This window comes from Rhinopithecus roxellana, chromosome 18, assembly GCF_007565055.1.
Source record: "Rhinopithecus roxellana isolate Shanxi Qingling chromosome 18, ASM756505v1, whole genome shotgun sequence".
Taxonomy (NCBI): domain Eukaryota; kingdom Metazoa; phylum Chordata; class Mammalia; order Primates; family Cercopithecidae; genus Rhinopithecus; species Rhinopithecus roxellana.
Genome location: NC_044566.1, coordinates 41745693 through 41768199, shown reverse-complemented (window position 1 = coordinate 41768199; position 22507 = coordinate 41745693). Strand labels below are relative to the sequence as shown.

Sequence of the window (22507 nt, the reverse complement as noted above, 5' to 3'; positions counted from 1 at the left end):
CCTTTTATATTTTTTTCATGACATGATGTGAATGAAATGAGAGGTGCCCTCTCAGGCCCGCAAGGATATCATGTGAACCAAAATAACACTCTCTATTTAAGGAGACCCCTGCTGCTTTTTCGTGTTATCTTTGAGGCATTCTCCATGGAGTCTGACCATCATTCTTGTTCAGAGACAGCTCTGAAGAATCCTTGGTCTCTCTTACACACTGGTGGAAAGGAGGCATGTCTGGGGGAAGTTTGGTACAGCCAAGCTGGGATGGTTAGTCTGTGGGATGCCGGGGGTGGGGGTTGGGCGGGGAACATGCTGGCTGAGGTAGGAAGAGGACTCTGTTCAACCCAATGCTCTATAAACTAACAATAACCCCATTTTCCAGGTGAGACAATAGAAGCCAGTCGGGCTTCCTGTAGAGATTAGTCACGGACGGTCTCTCTAGGTCCTGGTGCATTCCAGAAGAAACAACCAGAGCAGAGGCTTTGTGCTCTTTAGAAAAAGGTGTTCCCTCCTCAAATTAAAAAGAAAAAAGTTTAGCATGTTATTACCAAACTCACTTCACCTATACCCAAGGAAAGCAGGAAAGGTGGCAGGGAAGGGGACACGGCTACCTTGTCTTGGAGCAGAATGAGGTGATTCTGGATGGTGACTTGTAAGAAGACCCAGTGGGAGAGGGGAGGGAGGGAGGGGGGGAGGACACAAAGGAAGAGTCCAGGGGCTTTGGCCAAAATTCACCATTCTTGTATCCAACCTGTGGAGCTGTTAGTCACACTCATTCAATCAACCTATGAATACCACCAGGTTCCAGGAGAAATCACTGCTGCATAGATGTGTCCCCTGGGTTTGGCTGGGCTCTTCTCTGAGCAATGTGCAGGGTCAGGCAGGGTTGTACACACGCGGGGCACCTATGCTCTCTCCTGCTGGCACACCCAATACCTGCCCAGTGCTCTCCCACCCACTCCATGCCCCTGACGGGAGGTGACCATGTGAGGTTCAGGGATGTGGGCAGTGACACTTGGGCCTTCAGCAGCTGCAGGTGGGTGAGAAAAGCCACCTTGGTGATCTTCTGGGGAGCAGTCGGGACAGGGTAGAGTAGGACACATGTGTATGTGTTGGTGACAGTGTGTACTTGTTCTGGGCCACTCTAGGAACATCCAGAATCTCCCCTTACCTAGGACATCACTCTGGAAACATCCCCATCTCCCCTGACCTCTCCACCAGGCCAGCTTGCAGGGTTGGAGCCAAGTTTTGTGGAACCTAAAAATTACTCAAGTGAAGGACTCAATCTTTAAGGAAAAATCCTCCCAAAATGAGGAATACAAATTGGCCCGAATGTAAACATCTATTTAAAATGAGAAAAGAAAACACAGCAAATGACAGTTTTAAAGATCTGACAAATACCAAAAAAATCATAAGAACCAGAAATGTATTTTTATTAGTTAACAGCCTGACGCCTTTACATGTTTTCCACATTTTCTTGGCTGCTCTTTGATCACCTTTTCCTATGACAGTGATATTGTAACAGCATTTTTTTACACAAAGAAATAGAATTTAGCTTCAGGCTTTCCTTCCAAACTGAAAACTTACCACTTCACAACTTCTTGTTGGCAATGTTTTACATGTTTTTAGGACTGTTGTCAAATCTGGGGAAAACTCTATCAAGTTTCTCTCATACATGAGCTGTAGGATTTAAGGACTTTTCAAGTTTTCTTATATATTAACTCAATTTCTTATATATTAATGCCTAAATGTTCTTTAAATTGATAACACTCAGAACCAGTGTATTATATATCCTATTGTAATGGTGAACATGAGTTTTCCGTTTTCTTCATTGATGCCAGTATTTTGCGTCAGATCAGTAGGAATATCTTTTCAATGTGCTCATGTGATTTAGTCTTCTTTTTAATTGAATTATCAAATAATCCAAGAATCTACCCATTACTTTTGTCCAACATTCCATCCTGGAAGATATTTTTACATAGGAAATATATTAGCTCAATAACTACAGAGAAGTGCCTGTGAGTCTCATAAACATAACTCACTAAACCCAAACAAAATGAATCCCCAATGAACTTCCCTTTAGCTATTCCCTAAAATGTCCAGCACCCCAGCACCACTCCACACAGATAGGAGTATGCTGGGGGAAGACAGATTGGGAGGAGATAGCAGTCCCAACTGACTGTCTTATTTTTCTTGGCCTGTTTTATCCTTCTACTGTCTCACTCTGCTTCTCTATTCACTTCCAAGAGCTGAACTTAATCAGTCAAATTTAGCTCACACTTGTTAATGGTGCTTGCACACTGTTTTTTACATCATTCCATTGTTGATAAGGTGTCCAAGAACTGAATATGTTCTTTGAGTCCCCACTCAAATGTCACCTCCTTAGAAAGGCCTTCCTTAACCAATCAATTTAAGCCAGCCCTCTCCTCCCTACTTACTCTCTTCACATAGCTTAGTTTGTCTTCTGGTTTTTGGGTTTTTTTGCATTCTTTGCTCTTCTTTTTTTGTTTTTCAACTTAATTTTAGAATTAGGGTGTACATGCACAGGTTCATTACAAATTATATTGTGTGATGCTGAGGTTTGGAATATGAATGAATTCATTACCCAAGTACTGAGTATAATACTCAATAGGTAGTTTTTTTCAACCCTTCCCTGAATCCCTCCTTCCCATTTCTAGTAGTTCCCAGTGTCTATTGTTCCCGTCTTTGTGTCCATATGTACCCAATGTTTAGCTTCCGCTTACAAGTGAGAACATGCAATATTTGGTTTTTTGCTTCCACATTAATTCACTTAGGATAATGATTTCCAGATGCACCCATGTTGCTGCAAAGGACATGATTTCATTCTTTTTTTTAATGACTGTGTAGTGCTCCACGGTGTATATGTACCACATTTTAAAAATTCCATTCACTATTGATGGGCACCTGGGTTGATTCCATGCCATTGCTATTGTGAATAGTGCTGCAGTGGAACATACAGGTGCATGTGTCTTTTTGGTAGAATGATTTATTTTCCTCTGGGTAGATACCCAGTAGTGAGATTGTTGGGTCAAATGATAGTTCAACTCTTATTTCTTTGAGAAATCTCCAAACTGCTCTCCACAGTGGCTGAACTAATTTACATTCTGACCAACAGTGTCTTAGTGTTCCCTTTTCTCTGCAGCATCACCAACATCTGCTATTTTTTGACTTTTTAACAAAAGCAATTCTAACTAGTATGAAATATCTCATTACGGTTTTAATTTGCATGTCTCTGATGATTAGTGATGATGACCATTTTTTCCTATGTTTATTGGCTGCTTGTACGTCTTCTTTTGAGAAGTGTCTGTTCATGTCCTTTGCCCACTTTTTAATGGGATAGTTTGTTTTTCGCTCATTGACTTATTTAAGTTCCTTATAGATTCTGGATAATAGGCCTTTGCCAGATGCCTAGTTAGTGAGTATTTTCTCCCATTCTGTAGAGTGTCTGTTTACTTCCTTGAGAGTTTCTCTTGCTGTGCAGAAACTCTTTAGTTTAATTTGGACCCATTTGTCAATTTCTAGTTTTGTTGCAATTGCCTTTGAGGACTTAGTCATAAATTCTTTGCCAAGTCTGATATGGAGAAGCGTTTTTCCTAGGTTTCTTCAGGGATTTTTAGAGGTTGAGGTCTTACATTTAAGTCTTTAATCCATCTTGAGTTAGTTTTTGTATATGGTGGTAGGTAGGGGTGCAGTTTTATTCTTCTGCATATGGATAGACATGGTTTAGTTTTTGAACAACTTGTAAGTATTTGAAATCATCTAGTTGATTTATTTGTTTACTTGCTTATTGTTTACACTTTGACTTTCCCTTTGTATTCACCGCTGTATCCTAGCTTAAGGATGCCCAGCCAATAACAGGTCAATAGATATTTGTTGAGTGAATGTGTTACACACCCCAGGCCCTTGTTGTAAGAGTTTACATTTCCTTAAAAAGTTGAGTAAAAAGACTTTTTTTTTTTTTCAACATGGAGTGTTTGGTCACAGTAATGATGGCGTTACAATCATTGTTACATTGAAATCCAGGTCATCAGAGCAGGATTATGTTCTCCATTTTACAAAAGGGGAAGCTGAAAAATTAACTTACCCAAAGCCACACAGTTGAATTGGAGCCAAACTGGACATAGAATTCAGGGCTTCTGACTCCTATTCCTGTGTTCCACTTACTACTTCAGGCTGCCACTAGCATCTGGTGAAAATGTTTAATTTTTTTAATATGAGAATCATGACTGACTAGCTACTTGTACTTGTGCTGTTGCAAGACATTGGTAGTTGTAGTAGATTTGTGTTCAAAAGAGAAGAGCAGGTGTTCTTTACATGCTCTCATCCAACCTCACAATAACCCTTGATGTAGGCATTATTGAGCAGTTCCTTTTAACTGAGGCTCAAATGATTAATTTGCTGGAGTTCACAATCAATGTTAAATAGAGGATTTATACCCAGATTTCCTTCAAATGACTCTCACACACGAGATTAAAGGTCCACATTTGGAAGCTGGCCGGCTAGGTTGGAAGTTAAGTATATAGTTATCATACATGATAAAATAATAAAATTATGTGATTATATATACATTATTATATAAATATGTATAATTATATATTATTACAACAAAATTATTTGGTGAAGGCTAGGCTGACATGTGATCTTCATCTAATTAAGAATTAAATATTCTATTACTGATGGGGTTGGCTTCAAAAAACACACAAAATGGCCCCAAAGTGTGAAATCCTTGGCTTGTTTTGGGAATTACCATGATTAACCAAAAGCTAGAGGTATACTAGCTCATATTATCTATAGGAGATCTATAAGTGCTTTCATAGAGAAGGGGCCAACCCTGGAAAAGTAGCCTCTGGTCAGGGGTCATATATTTTTTTGAGCCAAACAGATCCTCTTGGGCTCCAGCGGCCTCCTCCCCAACCTTACCTGTGAGATCAGGGATTATAGCAAAAGGACAGATGCAGACTCACCTTGAACTCATGTCCATGCATGTCTCCAGAGTGGTCCAGTATCTCACAGTATCTCTCAGGCAGCAAATGCAGTTGATGATAAAGGGGAAGACAGTAGAAATGTAGCCCCTGACCTTGGTTCTCTTCATTCCAGCAAGTTCTATTCCCTGAGAGAGCAGTGGAGAGGATGTGAAAAAGGTAGACTGAGGTTAGATTGGGAAGGACATCATATGCCAAATAGGAGTATGACATTTATCCTGTTTTTCTTCAATATTTCTAAATTTAAACTGTACTTCAGATGGTTAAAATATTAAAATTCTCTACTTTGAATCATTCAGTAGTATATGTATGTTACACACATTTGTGTTTCTATTACATTTATCAATAAACAGCAAATCTTATTTAATATTATTTTTATCAGCAAGCTAAAATGTTAACTCACACTGCGATTTTTTTATAGCAAACTGCAGAACTGAGATTAGGTACATAAACTGGAAATTAAAGATGATCAGTTTGATTCATATTAATGATCTCTACTCACTCATTTTTCTATCCTTGTAGTTTAAAAAAATGGGACTGCAAATATGTTAGGGCAATTGAGTCAGAGTATGATTTATCTTATGCATCAGTAGACACTTTTGGCCTAAAAGTTTTAGGAACTATGTACTTTTCATAGTAAAAGTTATACAGTTGTGACTCAGTTTACCATTGCTCACCAGTATCTGTTTTCCCTTTTTTCTCAGCATACCACCAGGATATATATAATAGTCCCCCCTTATCTGAGGGAGCTATGTTCCAAGGCCACTAGTGGATGCTGAAACCCTTAGAGTACTTAACTCTATATATTTTATGTTTTTTCCTATACATACATACCTACGATAAAGTTTAACTTATAAATCAGACACAGTAACAGATTAATAATAACTAATAATAAAATGGAACAATTATAACTATATGCCAGCATCACTAGTCTTATGCTTTGGGGCTATTATTAAGTAAAATCTGATAACAGTCAATCTGATAACCAAGAAGGCCTCCAAGTGACTCATAGGTGAGGAGCCTCTATAGTGCAAATCTGCTAGGCCAAGGGAGGGTGCACGTCCTGGGGTGGGCCTGGGCAGGATGGTGTTAGATTTCATCATGCTACTCAGAATGGCATGCAATTTAAAATTTATGAATTGTTCATTTCTGCAATTTTCCATTTAATCTTTTTGAACTGCAGCTGACCACAGTTAACAAAAAACTCAGAAACTGAAACCAGTTATAAGTGGGAACTACTGTATTCCAATTAGAAGTGGTCATGTGACTCCACTCCCACTCAGTCAAGTGACTGAGCTCTGGCCAATGGAATGTGAAAGGAAGTGAGGTGCGCTACTTCCAGGCCTGCTTATGCAAACCTCTTATGTCCGATCCTTGCTCTTCCATCACCCTCTGATTCAACAGTGAGTTTTATGAAGACCCTAATAAGAGCAGATTCATCAGATAGAAGGAAAACACATCCCTGAGAGACCATGTAGAGTGGATGCCAACACCCCATCTGACCTGCATTGAACTGTATTGTGAGCAAGCAGTAAAATGTTTTGTGTTAAACTATTACAAATGTGGGGTTGTTTGTTAATGCAGTTAACACACTCTAACTAATACATTGAATAAAATGTGCTATAGACAAGCAGAAGGAAAATTCTGCAATTGAAAATGGAGATGTATCACAGGTTTTGAAACAGACTTGATGCATGATCAGGTTTGAGAAGATGTAAGATCCAAACGTGGAGTACATTGGATGGAGTTGGTTGTTCTGGGACAAATAGGGTAGAAACGTGAGTACAGAGAGTAGGTCTAGAACCTGGATTCAACCCAGGGGAAGCAGTTGGCATGAAAAAGCGTGCTGGGATTCATCCTCCAGGAAACTGGGGCTCAGTGGTAAGAATCACAGCCTGGAGTCCAAGGCAGGAAGCTCAGTCACTGAGGGAGTAGGACATAAGGGAGGAAACTCAGCCAAAGTCAATCTTGAGAGAAATGTAATATTTTTCTGGAACGTGCTAATATAATAAGGGTTCCAGACACGGGAGCTTTCTATTGCACTTTAAAGCTTCAATCACTAAGCAGCACGTACAAGAAGTAGTTTTTCTTTACAAGCCTTTACATTTTAAAGAAGAATCAGAAACACTTTTTAAGTAGGACTAGGAAACAGAAAAAGAGTAGATGTTAGTTTCTTCATTGTAATGTTTAAAAGCATTCTTGTATTTTGGTAGGTCTTGACCTCAATGACAATTGTTTATTCTCATGGCAGGAAAGTATATGAAAAGATTAAGGGTGTTTTCCTGCTTAGATCTTTAGGCATATAAGTAAGGAAAATGGACAGAGATGTGTATTCACTTACACGCTTGCAAAATGCGGAGTACACTCAATATCCCTTTGGGGGTCACATATTTTATCTTGCCTGAAAGTTATTATATGTTCATTCACTCAACAAGTATAGAGCTCAGATTCTGTACTCCCAAATCTGCCAGAATCTAATGGGGGCCACAGAGGAATTGTAAGAATGTATTATTGTCCCCTAGTATTAGGAACATTCTTCATTTAGCAAATGTTGATTTAGCCCCTCTTCTGGATCACACTATTTTAGCTCAGGGAAACCTATTAACTAAGGAGTTCACAGTCTAACAGATGGGTAGACGAAGAATCAAGCAATTGTACAGAAGAGCAGATTTCAGAGTGCCATTATGATAAGTGGCACCACCAAACAGGCCTGGTTCACATGCCATTCTGCAAGTGGTATGCCATTTTGGACACCCTGATGGCAGTTGTCTATTCAATCTACCTGGTTCTGCAACCACTCATTAATATTCATAATATGATAACTAAGGGAGTCATTGAAAGTAACCTAACCCACACGAAATGAAATGTATATTTACCACTCATTCAGAATAAATAGCACACATATGTGTACAACACAGTGTGGGTGGCACATTCACAAACCTGACTGCAAACTCAGTTGTGCAAAAATTAGACTTTTAATATTTTTGGTTATTCACTTTAATTTATAAGTTAAGTTCCCTTTATCCAGTGGGACATACACTGACACCTAGCAATTTGTGATGCCGTAGACGTTCAAGGTGGCATGGGGACAGGACTAGGAGTCCAATGCATTTAGTCCTTTCTCACCTGATGATGCCAGCTCCCATTGTTCCATCTCTCTGGGTCTCCACCCACGATCCTTAAATCGTGTGTGCAGGGCCTTGTCCAGCCTGGGGACTCTTTGTACTATATTTCGGCGATTCTTGAGTTCATGCGAGCTATTTGGGTGCTCGCAACATGCAATGAGGCAAGAGAAGCTCTCTGAGGCTGTCCAGGTCTCGTGTCAACCTCCAGGCCACTCTAGGAATGATAAGCAGGACAATTCTGCTGGTCTCTCCCTACATCAGAGTGCTGGAACCTCGAGGAGACTGTCAAAGCACTAGTTCTCACAGTCATTGCTCCTGGAGCCTTCTGTATTCTGGAACCCTGGTTCTCCCTAGCTCTTGGGACCCACACACCTGTGTGGGCCTCCTTCTCTCCTCACTCCAGCTGCAGAAAAGGCATGCCGCTGTCCAGGGCTTCTTGCTTCTCCTCCAACTCTCCTCTTTCACCCAAGCTGGAGAAGCTTTATCTTTCTCCCGGAAGTGAGGATCTTTGCTCTGAATTTTCCCTGCCTTTCCCTGGGGTATGTTTTTGAAACCTCCAAAGCCAGAGCAGGGCCCCTATTCTCTGCTTTTGATTAATACATCCTCTCCCTGAGTCAGTTAACCACAAACAATGAGCTTTGCCTTGGTTGGGGTAGGGCAGTGGACTGGTGAAGAAGTAACAGTTTTATCCTCCTACACACATGCACACATATATACATATTACAACCTTCAAATAACACAGAGATAATCACAATCTGGACTCAATGCAAGCCCTTCTTCATTAATGCATTGATACAATCCTCAACAGAAATGGCCGTGTAAAACACCCTTGCCTTGTTCCTTGCCTTGTTCCTGTGTGGATTCTTGTATTATATTGCATTTCACAGGTTTGTGTTATTTGTTGATCCTGTTCTGTATTCCACTTGGGTCCATGTCTCACCTTCACTCCAGCAGGTTGGTCAGATTAGTAACTCACTGCCTTGTAGCAAAGTGATTTTTACACAGACAATTGTCTCTCTCTGCAATTGTAAAAAGCTTTGACATTGTAGTTTAGATTCTAAACTCTAGATCCTTTAATAACAGCATTTCTGTAGCACCAGCAGTTTCCATTCCTAGTTGCTACTGTAGCAGGTCTCGAGCCAATGCAGAAACTTAGTGGGTCTGCCTTAAAATGGACTCTACAAGATGACTGCTACTCTCTTCACTATTATGGAATGGAGTGGTATTATATTAGGAACCTCTTGTTTGTGGGCATCAATTGCAACTTTCTATTTAGATACTTCTCTTTCCTCTGCTTATGTTGGAGTCTTTTACTCTGTGATTACTAACTGTATTGCATTATCTTCATTCTCTCAATAGCAACAGTACAAGTTTTAGATTATCTGTTCCCTGCATTGCTGAAGATTTACTGTGTAACTCCTGGATGTCCACATATATGTGTGCAGACACTAACAAATTGTACACAGAACTCTGGGGGTATGGAGAAGGGAATGATTAATTTTGCCTGTGAAAAAAGGATTGGCAAGGGGCATTGAAGTCTTCATGCGGGAGATGACATTTGAACTAAGTTTGCAGAATAAATAGAATTTCAGCATGTGGGTACGATGCCTCTACTGGGGGTGGCAGATTAAGAAAGCACAAAGAAAGGAGTGTGACAGATAGAAAATAGTATGAGAAAGGGCACCGGAGAATTAAAGCTCATGGTATGAAAAGGACAGAGGTGGCATCTGGAAGTTAAAACACATGGTACTTGTATCAGAAGACTCCTGTCTATGGCTAATGCTCAGCCTGGTTGACTGAGTGTAAAAAATAGATTTAAAATATTCAAAAATACTGACAAAATGTAAAACAGAATACCAAATTCAGAAAGTGGGAAAGCACTCCTTCCCCTTCAGTTTCAAAAAATACACTTTGTGTATCTGAGCTTTGAACAGGAACCACACCCTGAGGAATGAAGAGGCCTCCTCATTAAGGATAATTTTAAGTTACTAATTGCTACCTACATCCCCTGGCATTAAACAAACAGAGCTGCCTTCACTCCTCCTAGGCTGCCCTTTGAGGAAGAACATAAGCATCTAAAAATAGAACTGCAGGGGCTTTCCCACACATTAAAACTTCTGCCCATCCTCCCCTCCAGCCAAATCACGTTAATCATGATGAAGACCAAAATAATAGTGCTGAATGGATGTCCAGGAGCTTAAGTATTTGATTTGGACAAATACTTTGCTTAGTGCTTTATACCCTAAATCCTCAAATTATGGAGAGGAAGCTTGTGGCCCTTAAGGAGAAGAGAGAGGCGAGCTGAAGAAAGTGCAGAGATTTCAACGGCCTCTTGGACTTTTCTGTCTCCTTATGTTTTCCTGGTGTTCTAGTGGTTAGTTTTGCAGCATACAGTGCTAGTCTCTTCCCTCAAACTTTCTGTTTCCCCATGTGTGTTAATCTAGAGATTAATAAGAAATACCCACTCTGAGAGTGACCACTAGCAAGCCAGCAATGGGGTTGACTCTCAATTTGGAATGAATGTTTGAAGAGCCTTTTCAAATTTCACAGAAATGAGGATTGTGGCCGTACAAAAAAAGATGTTGTCTACAAGAAGGTCCCTTTACTCTTGGGAAGCAAATTTAGCTGTCCACTTCTTGCTTTTAACAACTCGCATAGCTAATAAAGAGACCAACATGCTCATCTTGGATCCCAGTGCCTCTTGGTGGAGAGGAATTTGGGAAGGGAGTTGGTTTGAAAGGCAAAGTGAGCTCTTAGTAGCCGAAGCTGCATAACTACACTGTTACCCCTCCATCTACCTGCTCCCAGTGCAGCAAGCCTTCCTGAGGTCGCTTCAGATGTTTTCAGCTACTCCAGGTGACCATTATTTAGCAGCACGGAGCTGCTGCTCATACTTGGAAGTGTCATCAGCCCCATATTTTCATTTTTGAGTATCCCTTTTCTGAGCAGAGACCGGTCTACTGTGGCAACAGAATGCACCCAGTTAAGGCAAGAGATTGACGACTCAACACTGACCTCCACTGGTTGGCATGGAAATACCTAATCCCTTTCCTTCAATGCCTTGGCCATTTTCACGGTGTGCACAGGGAGCCCTCAGCACGTTGCACTGCACTGTTGGTTGAGATTTTATATGAGTTTAAATTACCTTCCTAGAAGCACATATATAGATTCTGGAAAACTCTGATCCAACATTGAGACCTCAGCGCGCCCTTGTACCACCACAAACCACAACATCATTTTGTTTACACCAAGTTATGGAGTTCAAAATTGAATTCATGAGAATCTGAGAAATCTATGTCAATCTGTTTCCATGATGGTGTTATTAATGACTATTCAATTGCCAATAGATTTATTATTACCTTTTAAATGCCTCAAACTCCAATTGGCCATTGTGACCCCATTTTCAATTGGTATAATAATCTTGCCTGCAGAGAATCTGTGCCAGATGCTGTGTTGCCAATGCCTTAGTTGTCTGGAGGTGGGTAAGGAAGGCCCGCTTGGATCAGTGCCACTAAAGGTGGGCTGTGATTCTCCTCATGGGGTAGTCAGGACTTGGAACCAGCCAGGATTTCAGGAGAGATACAAGGCAAAATGAACAAGGGAGCCTCTATACGCTAAATAATAATAATAATAATAATAATAATAATTTTAAAAAGCACAAGCCCATTAGTTTTCCGGGAACAGGCCTGATGCAGTTTAATCCAGAGTGGCCTCTGAGGAACTGGGCACTTGTTGGTTTCAGTAGAAACCCAACTGACGCTTCTCCACCCAGGAAGGTACAATCAAGTTCAGAGAGCAATTGGTGAAAGAGATTATGATTTGGAAATACCTGCTATTTGGTTCCACTAGACACAGTAGGTCAGAAAGAAAGTACTAAGCAAAACCATTTAATTAGTGCTCCTGACTCTCAAGAAAGCTGGAGCCAAAAATGAAACTCTTAGGCAGCAAACCTGTGTTCTTCATATTGGTGTCTTCATTTAGAACGCAATAGTGCCTATGTCAACAGCTATGCTGAGAAATATTAAGCAGAAATGAAGAAAATGCAATATATATCAAAAATTGAATAAAATTTTCTCCATGGTGGGTTTCGTTGTTTCGATGCCCTCAAAAACACATTTAAATATTTTATTTAATTTTGAGTAGGTCATACATATTCAGGGTACTAAACTTGGATGGCACAAAAGGATCTACACTGAAGAGTAACTCTACCTCTTATCTCTGTCACAGAGACAACCAGTTCCCCTCACAGGAGGCAACCTCAATTACTAATTACATATGGATATTTCCAGACATGTTTTATATGTCTGTACATGTATATGTCATACATGTACAAGTACTTTTTTACATAGTTGGGACCACAAAATTTATACTTATCTGTGCCTTGTCTTTTTATCCACATAACAATACAGCTTAAATAGGCTTCTACATTATTACATGATATATTTTCTTATTAGTTTTTGTCACATGGCACTTCACTGTGTAATGTTTCATAATTTATTTAGCCTATTCCCTATTGGTAACATTTAGGCAGTTTCAAATTTTTACATTTATAGCCAATATCTTAATAGGTCATTAGTACATAAATCATTTCACACATTTGCAAATGCATCTGTAGGAAACATTCCTCAAATTGGAATTCCTAGGTCAAAGGTATGTGCACTTGTCGTTTTGATAGATATTGACAAATTTCCCTCAACTAAGATTGAACAAATATGTAGTTTAACCATCAGTGTGTGAAGTGACTCACTCTCCCCTTCCTCGTGGACTCAGCATGTCATAAAATGTGTGATCATTGTCAATCTGATATGAAATAGTATTTTCTGATAATTTAACTTGAAATTCTCTCGACTTCAGTGAATTAAAATGCTTTGCCCTTTTTATTAGGCTGTTAGACATTTTATTATTGATATATGATAATTCCTTCTATATTAGAATATTCTATATTAATAAAAGTAACCCATTAAAGTGTGTCAAATATGGTAGCCACCAGCCCCAAGCGGCTCTTGAACACTTGAAATGCAGCAAGTTCTAATCGTGATGCACAGTGATTATAAAATACACACCAGATTTCTTGGAAAAAAAAGGAATAGAAATATCTCATTTATAATATTTTATATTGATTACTTATTGAAATAAAATTATTTCAGATATGCCAAGTTAAATAAAATGTATTATGAAAATTAATTTCTTTAATTAAAGAAAAAAGTGATGCATTTCTTTAAAAACAACCACTTCTTTTTACTTTTTACACTACTAGAAAATTTAGAATTACGAGTGTGGCTTACATTGTATTTCCATTGACAGTGCTAGTCTACCACGTGAGCTGCAAATTTTTTGCCCAATTTATTTTTATATTGTCAGACTCATCAGTTTTTTGTTATGGCTTCTGAGATTTATAATGGACTTAGAGAGGTCTTCCTTACTATAATACTTTTAAAACTTTTCCATGGCGGGTCCTAGTATTTTTATATTTTTATTAACATAGAAATCTTTGATTCATCAGGAAATCATTTTGATGTAAGGTCTGAGGTTATAATCCAACATTAATTTTTTAGAGGGCCAGAATAAACAGCATTGATTGATTTCAACCTTTTGCCACTAATTGAAGTGTCATCACATCCTAAATATTTTAATGTCAGGTAGGGCTAGTACCATGTATTTTCTATTTTTTTCCCTGAATTTTCCTGGTTACTCTTGCTTGTTTTTTCCTTTATATGAACTTTAGAATCATGTATAGACTCCCAAATTTTATTGATATTCTTATAGGAACTGATTAAATGTTTACATTTTTTTAGAGAGAATTGAAAACTGTCTGATACTGAGTTTCTCTCACCAATAATATATTTCTATATCTATTCAAGTGTTCTTTTGTGTCCACAAGAGACACTGTAAAGTTGTTTGTTTTATGGGTTTTTGTTGGTGGTGGTGGTGGTGTTTTGAGACAGTCTCACTCTGTCGCCCAGGCTGAAGTGTGGAGTGCAGTGGCATGATTTCGGCTCACTGCCATCTCTGCCTCCTGGGTTCAAGTGATTCTCCTGCCTCAGCCTCCTGAGCAGCTGCGACCACAGGCATGCACCACCATACCCAGCTATTTTTTTTTTTTTTTTGTATTTTTATTAGAAATGGGATTTCACCATGTTGGCCAGGCTGGTCTCGAACTCTTGACTTCAGGTGATCTGCCAGCTTCAGCCTCTGAAAGTGCTGGGATTGCAGGTATGAGCCACCATGTCCAGTTGGTTAAAGATTTCTTTACATAAGTTTTCACATCTGACAAATTTATTCTAAATATTTTCTAGTGATATTGCTATAAAAAAATGAAGTCTTCTCTTCTATTATGCCTTCTTTTATTTTAATATAAGAAGGATGATGATTGTATATATTTACTTTATAACCAAAGACCTAACTGACTTCCACTATTGTTTCTAATTTTTTTTTCAGTTGGCTCACTTTTTATATAATCAAATTTTTACTTTTATAATCTATAAGCAATTATGATTTGTCTTTTTCTTTTCCAATTTGTATACATTTTATTTCTCTCTTGTAAAACTGCATTGCTTAGGACGTCTAGATCAATGTCTATGAATAGTTGTGGTAGAAGACATTCTTGTCTTGTTCCTGACATTAATATAAATATTTCTGAGTTTCCTTATAGATTATAGCACTAGATTTTATATTGAGATTAGCATATTGCACTAGGTTAAGGAAGTATCTACCGGCATTTATTGATAGTTTTGTTTTGTTGTTTATTTGCTTGTTAGTAAGAATGGATATTGGAGTTTATCAAATGTCTCTCAGCATCTAGAAATGTGACTTTTAATCTATTAGTGTGGTAGAAATTTATTAATAAATTTCCTAATATTGAACCATCCTTGCATTCTAGAATAAATAGAATTGCTCATGGTGTGTTAGTTTTTTAATGTGTAACTGGATTTTGTTTAATAATGCTTTATATTCATAATTTTTGTGTAATAATCCTAACAGTTATTGTTTTATTGTTTTGGTTTTCTTCTTCAAGAACATCAATTATGCATATGTTTGTTTTTTTTTAATATTTCATATCTGTCATATAACCCTTTTAAATATCTTGTCTATTTATTCTTTTTATTCATTTTTTTCTAATTCTGTCTTCTGCATCTCTAGCCATGCTTTCAGCAATGCCCGATCTTCTTTGTGCAGTTTCCAATTTAACTTTCATTTCTCTGATATTTTTATTTGTTTTTCCCTTAACTTCCCAGCCATGTATTGCCAGTACATGTTTAATTTATTTATGTTGTTTTGTGATTGTTTCTTAACGAAATTGCATAGAAGTGACTTTACTCATTTTTTAAAATTCAAAAAATACTTTTGCTCACAATTTTTATCTGCCTCGTAAGACATTTTTCTAGTGTCTATTTCTTGATTGTCACTTTATTTTCTTCTTTCTTTACTCTTTTTTCCCCCTTCTTTTAATATCTTTCTGTGGATCTTACACTGACTCCTTTTTGATTACTCAAACAATGGGGTTTTTCCAGAATCAGTGATTTTTAAAAGGTTCTGTGACAGAAGTATGGGTCATGTTCCAGATAGTGGGAATTTTTCTTATGAAAAAGGGTTGAATTTATAAGTTAGTTATTTTCACCTTTAATTTCCTCCAACCAATGGACATCAGAAGCTTTGAGTCATTTGCAAAGCAAAGTCTCCACTCACACACAAACACACTGCTTCAAGCAAGTATGGCTTTTTCCTACCACTTCTCATTCTGCTTTGCCGCCTTTCTTTTTTCTAGAAACCTCACCACTTTGAGGCCCAGGGAAGCATTCACTCAAGCTGAAACACCCTTATTGCTAGAGAACAAATATCAGCAAACTATAGCCCATTGGCCAGCTTTCTGTTTTTATAAGTAAAGTTTTATTGGAATATAGATATGCCCATTTGTTTATTATACATGGTTGCTTCAGCACTACAATGGCAGAATTGGATAGTTATGGCAGAGACCATATGACCCAGAAATCCTAAAATATTTACTATTTGGTTATATAGGAAGCAGTTTGCTGTCCTTTATTGTAAAAACCTCCATTTACATTTGAGTATATATCACTTAGAATTGTGCTTTTATGACTTTCTTGAAGTTCAGAATCCACAGGCATCTTCACTCTGGCACTTCCTATGTCCTATGTCACTAAGTCTTCTCTCTCTCTTGTTTTAAAACTGTTATTTCCTACTTTTACAAAGGATAAGCTTTGCATTACTGTTTTTCTTGATTCCCTTGATGTTTTGGTTGATTTTTCTGATGTGTGAATAAGAAAATACTCACTTAGTTCTGCATGTTAAAATTGGAAGTTCTCAAATAATATTCCAAGAAATTGTTTTTTATTTTCATCTTTGGTTTGTTGGTTGTTTTTTGACCATTGGATAGAGATCTTAGCATACTAAATATCTGTATCCTAAATATATATAGATTTTCTCTCTTTAATTTAATGATTTTGTGACTTCTGCAATTCTTTTAATGATTATTTAGTTCTCAATGAAGAACGTAAACACAACTTTAAAAAGATTTGTATTAGTAAGGAAAAATTTGTTTTATATTTTCTATTGCCCTAAATTCTGACTCATGTTAGGCAGGTCAGAGTAATATTTAGTACTTGAAACTTCACAAGTAATTATGAATAAATACGTGCTATAAATATTAAAAAATAGGAGCAATCTCAACTTTATCCTGACATTTTTCTGCTAAGACTTATTTAGTTACATATTGGGCTTATTTTAAAATTTAACCAAAATTATTGGATCTTTAATTATGTTTTTACCCAGAAATGTGTATTTTAAAATAAAGTGTAATTCCAGTTGTATTTATACTATTCAGAATTTCAGAAATCTGTAATCCCAGCTACTTGGGAGGCTGAGGCAGAAGAATTGCTTGAGCCTGGGAGGTGGGAGGTTGCAATAAGCAGAGATCACACCACTGCACTCCAGCTTGGGTGACAGAGCTAGACTCATTGCACTCCAGCCTGGGTGACAGAGCTAGACTCCCTCTCAAAAAAAAAAAAAAAAAAAAAAAAAAAGTCTGTCTGCTCCTCTGCCTTTTGTTTTCCTACTTTTAAGAGTAGTCTGCCTCTGCAAACTTTAGTAAAGTACTAAAGTTAAGTGTGTTAAATGGTGTTAAGATATATATAAAAATTAATTTTTAAAGAGAGTTTAGATTGCTATCTTTAAATTTTTAAATAAATTTTATAAAACATAAGTATTTCCTAATCACTAATAGGTTTTAATGAGCTTTAGTAGATGAGCAGAAATATCAGAGATATAAAATGATACTATCCCAGCTTTCCTAAGAAGCTTTCTATTATTTCTGAGAACCCTGCTTTATTCTCTTTCTTGAATTCATGTATGGCATTTAAAATCTCTTAAAGATGGTCATCAAAAACAAATTTTTTAAAAGATGGTATTTGACATCTCCCCTCCTTCCTCCTGCTTCTCTCAAGCACCAGAATCCAGGTACCACTATCTATAAAGCCTTTTCCCAGACACAGATTTAATTTTTGAGTGTTGAGGTTTTTGTTTTGTTTTTCTTTTTTTCTTTTTTTTTAAAAAAAAGGGTAATGTATTATCCTATGCAATGATACTGAGCTTTTGACTGAGAAATTGTGAAGTCAAAAGTAAAGTATAGGAATTCCTTACTGGACATTTCAAGAACTTTGAAAGGCTATTGTAATGGGAAGAAAGAGGGAAAATATGTTTCAGTAGGAGACCTTCTCACCTCTTTACTCATAAGCCACCCTGGGCATCATATGACTTCATCAGACTGCAACTTACTGTTTTCCACTTTGAGGGGAGTGACAAGTGCTATAATAGAGTTCTCCAGTCTGAGGAGGTCAGCAAAAGCTTCTCAGAGGAGATGATGCCTGGTTAAAGGGACTTTCTTTCTAAGAAAAGGGATCAGCATGTGCAACGACAAAGAGGCATAAGGACTGACCAGTGAGTCATGGCAATGAAACATTTACTGCTAACCTCCAAGAGAAGACTTTCATTGAACGAGAGGAAGATCTACACTGCTAATGATCAAACTGTGAGTGTTTTAGCTTTGTAGACTTATCAGGAACTTGGGAGATCAAGAAGACAGGCTCAAACAGCAAATGGAGCTTTATCAGAAATGAAGAAAAGCATTTCTCCACAGTCCTAAGCTGAACCCTTCCTGCTAGTCCCAGTTCTTATATGCGCATCAAGGCAAAAAAAATATTAATCAGGAACAGGAATGTTTGATTGCTCATTGCTCATTCAAATTTGAAAGAAGCTTCCATGCTTCTAACCTTCCCTGGTGGGGCCATAACATTATCAATCGATATCAAGTCTGGCATATCATTGGCTATCACTATCCAGTGAGTGTCTGAGGCAGCTGAAAGAAATTGAGGCATCCATGTAAGAATACTCATGTTCTATCATTATTTACTTAAATATGTAACATATCAAGATCTGTTAGACATATTTAAGTATATATACTTACAAGAAGTAGCAAGTGTTTCTAGAAGAAATGTACTTGAATATAATTGCTGTATAATCACTGTGAGAACAGAGTTCCGTATCTATCCTGTACATGCTTGTCTGTAGTACTTGGAGCAGATACTGCTCTATGTGTTGAGTGAATGGATGAATAAATAGATAGAAGGAAGATCCTCCAACTATGAAGTTTCTTCTTTTCTTCTGCTGCTGTTGAGTAGATGAGGGTGCCAAGAAATAAGACAGAATGCCAGGAGGAAGAACAAATTTGGGGTGGAAAGGATGACTGATTTATAAATTAGGTTTAGCAGTCAAGAGTTACGCTCTAGCAATTGGGTATAGTAGACGGTATTCAAATAAGAAATTGCTGGTATTCTTGCAAACTGAGCTTTTCTATAAAATCATGAGTTTATAATTCTTCCTTTATTTCAGAAGAAAAAAAAAAAAGAAAGGTCAATTGGAACCAAAAGAGAAATTAAAAAGCCACAGAGAGAAACAAGTATGGTGTCCTGAGGTGCATTTTAAGTAAGAAGGTACTTAAGCAAAATCATTGTGTTGAAGACATTTTCTTAAATAGGATCAATTACCAGTGTCCCAGTCAATTCCACATGTCAAGAAGCTTGTCTACCTAGTTGACTGACCCAGGCCTAAAAATGATAATAGCAACTTGGTGGAGTCAGCTAAAGTTTGACAACCTTTCCTCACCAACTGGCAGCCCAGTAGGATGTATTAATCACTGCAGTTTTTACCTTGTACCAGATATTAGAAAGTAAAACCAAAGAATTTTATTTCCATGTGTTTCGGTTGAAATAAAGAGACGTTTCACTCAATCTACTCCAGAAAATATAGCCACTTTGGGACTGAACATTTCTTTCCGTCTTAGCCCAAAGGCAATCACATTAGGGACATTGTATGCATTTGGGGTGATAAAAATTGAGCTGTGGTCTAACCTATTGCATAATTTTCATTCTAAAATTACTTGATGCTGGACATAATGACCCCATCAGTCAACCTATCATCTGGCTAGTTAAATGAAGTAAGAAAATAACCTCAGCTGGTCTCAGAGGAGTGGGAATTCAACTGCCTGAGGGGTTGAGATTTCCTGAGAGTTTGTTCTAGATCTCTGTTGGGTCAGCCAGCATGCAATCTTACCTTCAGTCTCCATGGAAAAGTCCATTCAGGCCAAGAGAGAAGCCGCTTTAGATGAAGCCTGTAACCCAAGATGGAAACACTTCACCAGGCCAAAAACACTTTTTTCTTTTTGGTGGATCCAGTGCACAGTGATTGTTCCTAATTAGGAGGTCTGACTTGAAAAGTTCTCCCCAAATGCCAGGAGAAAGTTCTCCTTAAGTGTCTTTGCAAAAAGGATACAGTGGGGCAGAAAGTCAGTATTGATTTAAGAAACACAGCTGCATAAACAATGTTCCTTCACTACAAAAAGAAAATTTATAGTATTTGTCAGGGAAAAGTAAACACGTTAGGGACTCTGTTTGTGACACGGTGTCACACATGATCCTTTGAGCCGGCAGGGACAAGAACAGATCAACAACAGAAGCAGCTTTCTCATGATTCTTGGGGCAGCACTTTTTTTTTTTATCCTAACCCATTTTCTGCTTCATATTTTAAGAGGACATTACATTCAGACCATTGATATGTCTGTGGATGTTGGGGAAAGAGGAAACTAGAGTGATGCGTCCTCTACCATCCTCATTCTCTATAGTTTCTGGAAAAGAAATTCTGAAAAACAAGGTTAAAAAGCTAAATTCTCTTCTGAACTTCAGTGGTTGTAGCCACTCACTCCTGAAGTTATTTTTCCCCCAGGTTTGGGATTTGGCCCAGCCTCGCAGAAATGTTTTCCAGACTTTAAATTTCATGGAGAGTTAAAATTGGTTTTAAACCCAATACAGAGTTTCCATCTTTTAATTTTACAAAGAAAGGTCATCTAAACAAAACAAAATGTTTCTACAATCTATTATTACCTTCGCTTTCTATAAGAAATGAATGTTTTAGTATCAAAAGGGAAAGGCAAGAAAAGCAAGGATAAAAATCTCAAAATAAAGGATAAAGCCCAATCCTTCTCATTTAGCTATTGAAAGTTGAAGAGTATGTCGGTAAGTGACCCTGGTCCACAGACTGGCGTTTGGAAATGCATTAGGGGAAAGGCCACCAGGAATGTATTGTGCCAAGGGCTATAGAACGCAGAGGTGTTTTGTTGTGTGTGGTTCATGCAGAGCTATCATACCCATAGCTATTCATCATACCCGTATCTCAGCGATCTATAAGTGTTGTAAAGGGGCCTTGGGAGGAATTCAACTGTTGTGAATTTTTTACTTTATTTTAAAGTTTGGCAAAATGTATATTGTACATCCCTGGATTCTTAAATCTTTAAAGCCCAGTGGAATTTCAAAGAGCTTAATGATGTTTTCCTTTTAATGACCTTTACCCCAGAAATTCATTTTTAAAAGTAGTGTTACAGAGATAGAAAGTGTTCTGAACATTTTCAGGATAACTTGTGGTACCAGTGAACGTACACAAACTTCCTAGGGGTTTCGTGCAGGAGAGTGTATATGTGTGTGTTTGCATGGGTATGCATGTGTGTGCCTGCATCTGTATGTATGTGTGTGCATGCGTGGCAGCTGGAAGCACCTGCCAGGGAGAGCCCTACTTTTGCTTGTCAGGGCCCCAGAAAACTGCAAGTTGTTGCTCTGACTTAAATTGACAAACTATAAAGGTCACTTTTGGTCCTTTTTAGAAAACATCTAACCAGAAAAGGGAAGTACAAATTAGAACAGTTTAGGCAGAAACTGAATGTTAAGGACCAAGGGAAAGCCTTTAGAAAGAGAAGTAACCAGAGAGCTGAGAGGAAGAGCAGCAAGAAGAAGGAGTGCTCCTATTTGCGAGACTTCTTACAAGGAGTCCTCAGCCTCCAGTAATCCATGGCTTTACTGAAAGCTTTCTCCTGTATATAGCACTCCTATCTGTTACATAGACATGTGTAAAACTGGCTAAAACCTCCCGTCCCAGTAAGGATTGTGATGATGGGCATTTCTGAGAGAGAAGTCTGCTCACCTGTGAAACGTTCCTGGCAGGAACTCTGTGGCTCAGCCCAGGAAGAAAATGGACCCATCAAATGGGTTTAGCATTGAGGCTCTCTTCCTAGCCATTGCCAGCCTTCCAGCACTAGCCACATGGCCTGCAGAGGCTAAGTAGGAAAGCCTAGCTGCCCCAACAGCCTGATGTGTTTTAGCTTTAGGGCCTTACAGAGGGAAGCCTGAATCAGAAGTTAGAAGAACTGGACTTGTCTTCATATTTAAATATCTGTAAGATGTCTGGGCACGGTGGCTTACGCCTGTACTCACATCACTTTGGGAGGCCAAGGCAGGCAGATCACTTGAGGTCAGGAGCTGGAGACCAGCCTGGCCAACCCCATCTCTACTAAAAATACAAAATTAGCTGGGCATGGTGGCAGACTCCAATAATCCCAGCTACTCCAGAGGCTGAGACAGGAGAATCACTTGAACCCAAGAGGCAGCAGCTGCAGTGAGCCAGGATCACGCCATTGCACTCCAGCCTGGGCGACAGAGTGAGCCTCCATCTCAAAAAAAAAAAAAAAAAAAAAAAAAAACTGTAATATGAAGAAAGTTGGTGAATATCAGTGGAGTGTTTTGTTTTATTCATTGATTGATAGTTTTTTTTTTTTTTACCTTTTTTTCTGTAGCAGAACCCTATTTTCAATAGAACCACGATTTGAAAATCAATATAAATGCATAAATATAGAAGCAGCTTGATAGTGTGTAGAAGGGGCAGAGGGAGCAGACACTGGATCTCAGACCTGAGGGGCCCCTGTGGACATTGCTGATCCCACCTGCTCTGATAAACTACTCTTGAGACCTCAGGCAAAGATGCATTTCG

At 38.3% G+C, this 22507-nt stretch overlaps 1 protein-coding gene and 1 long non-coding RNA gene across 2 annotated transcripts in view; both read right to left on the bottom strand.

Moving 5' to 3' along the window:
• Nucleotides 1-22507, bottom strand: part of DLEU7 (deleted in lymphocytic leukemia 7) — a 130960-nt gene that overhangs the window by 76936 nt on the left and 31517 nt on the right. The window lies entirely within an intron of this gene.
• LOC104662727 lies at nucleotides 4146-19856 on the bottom strand. The gene is made up of 3 exons (XR_748032.2): nucleotides 19748-19856; nucleotides 4980-5125; nucleotides 4146-4201 (listed from the first exon to the last, which is right to left on the bottom strand). It is a non-coding gene; the product is annotated as an uncharacterized LOC104662727 (long non-coding RNA).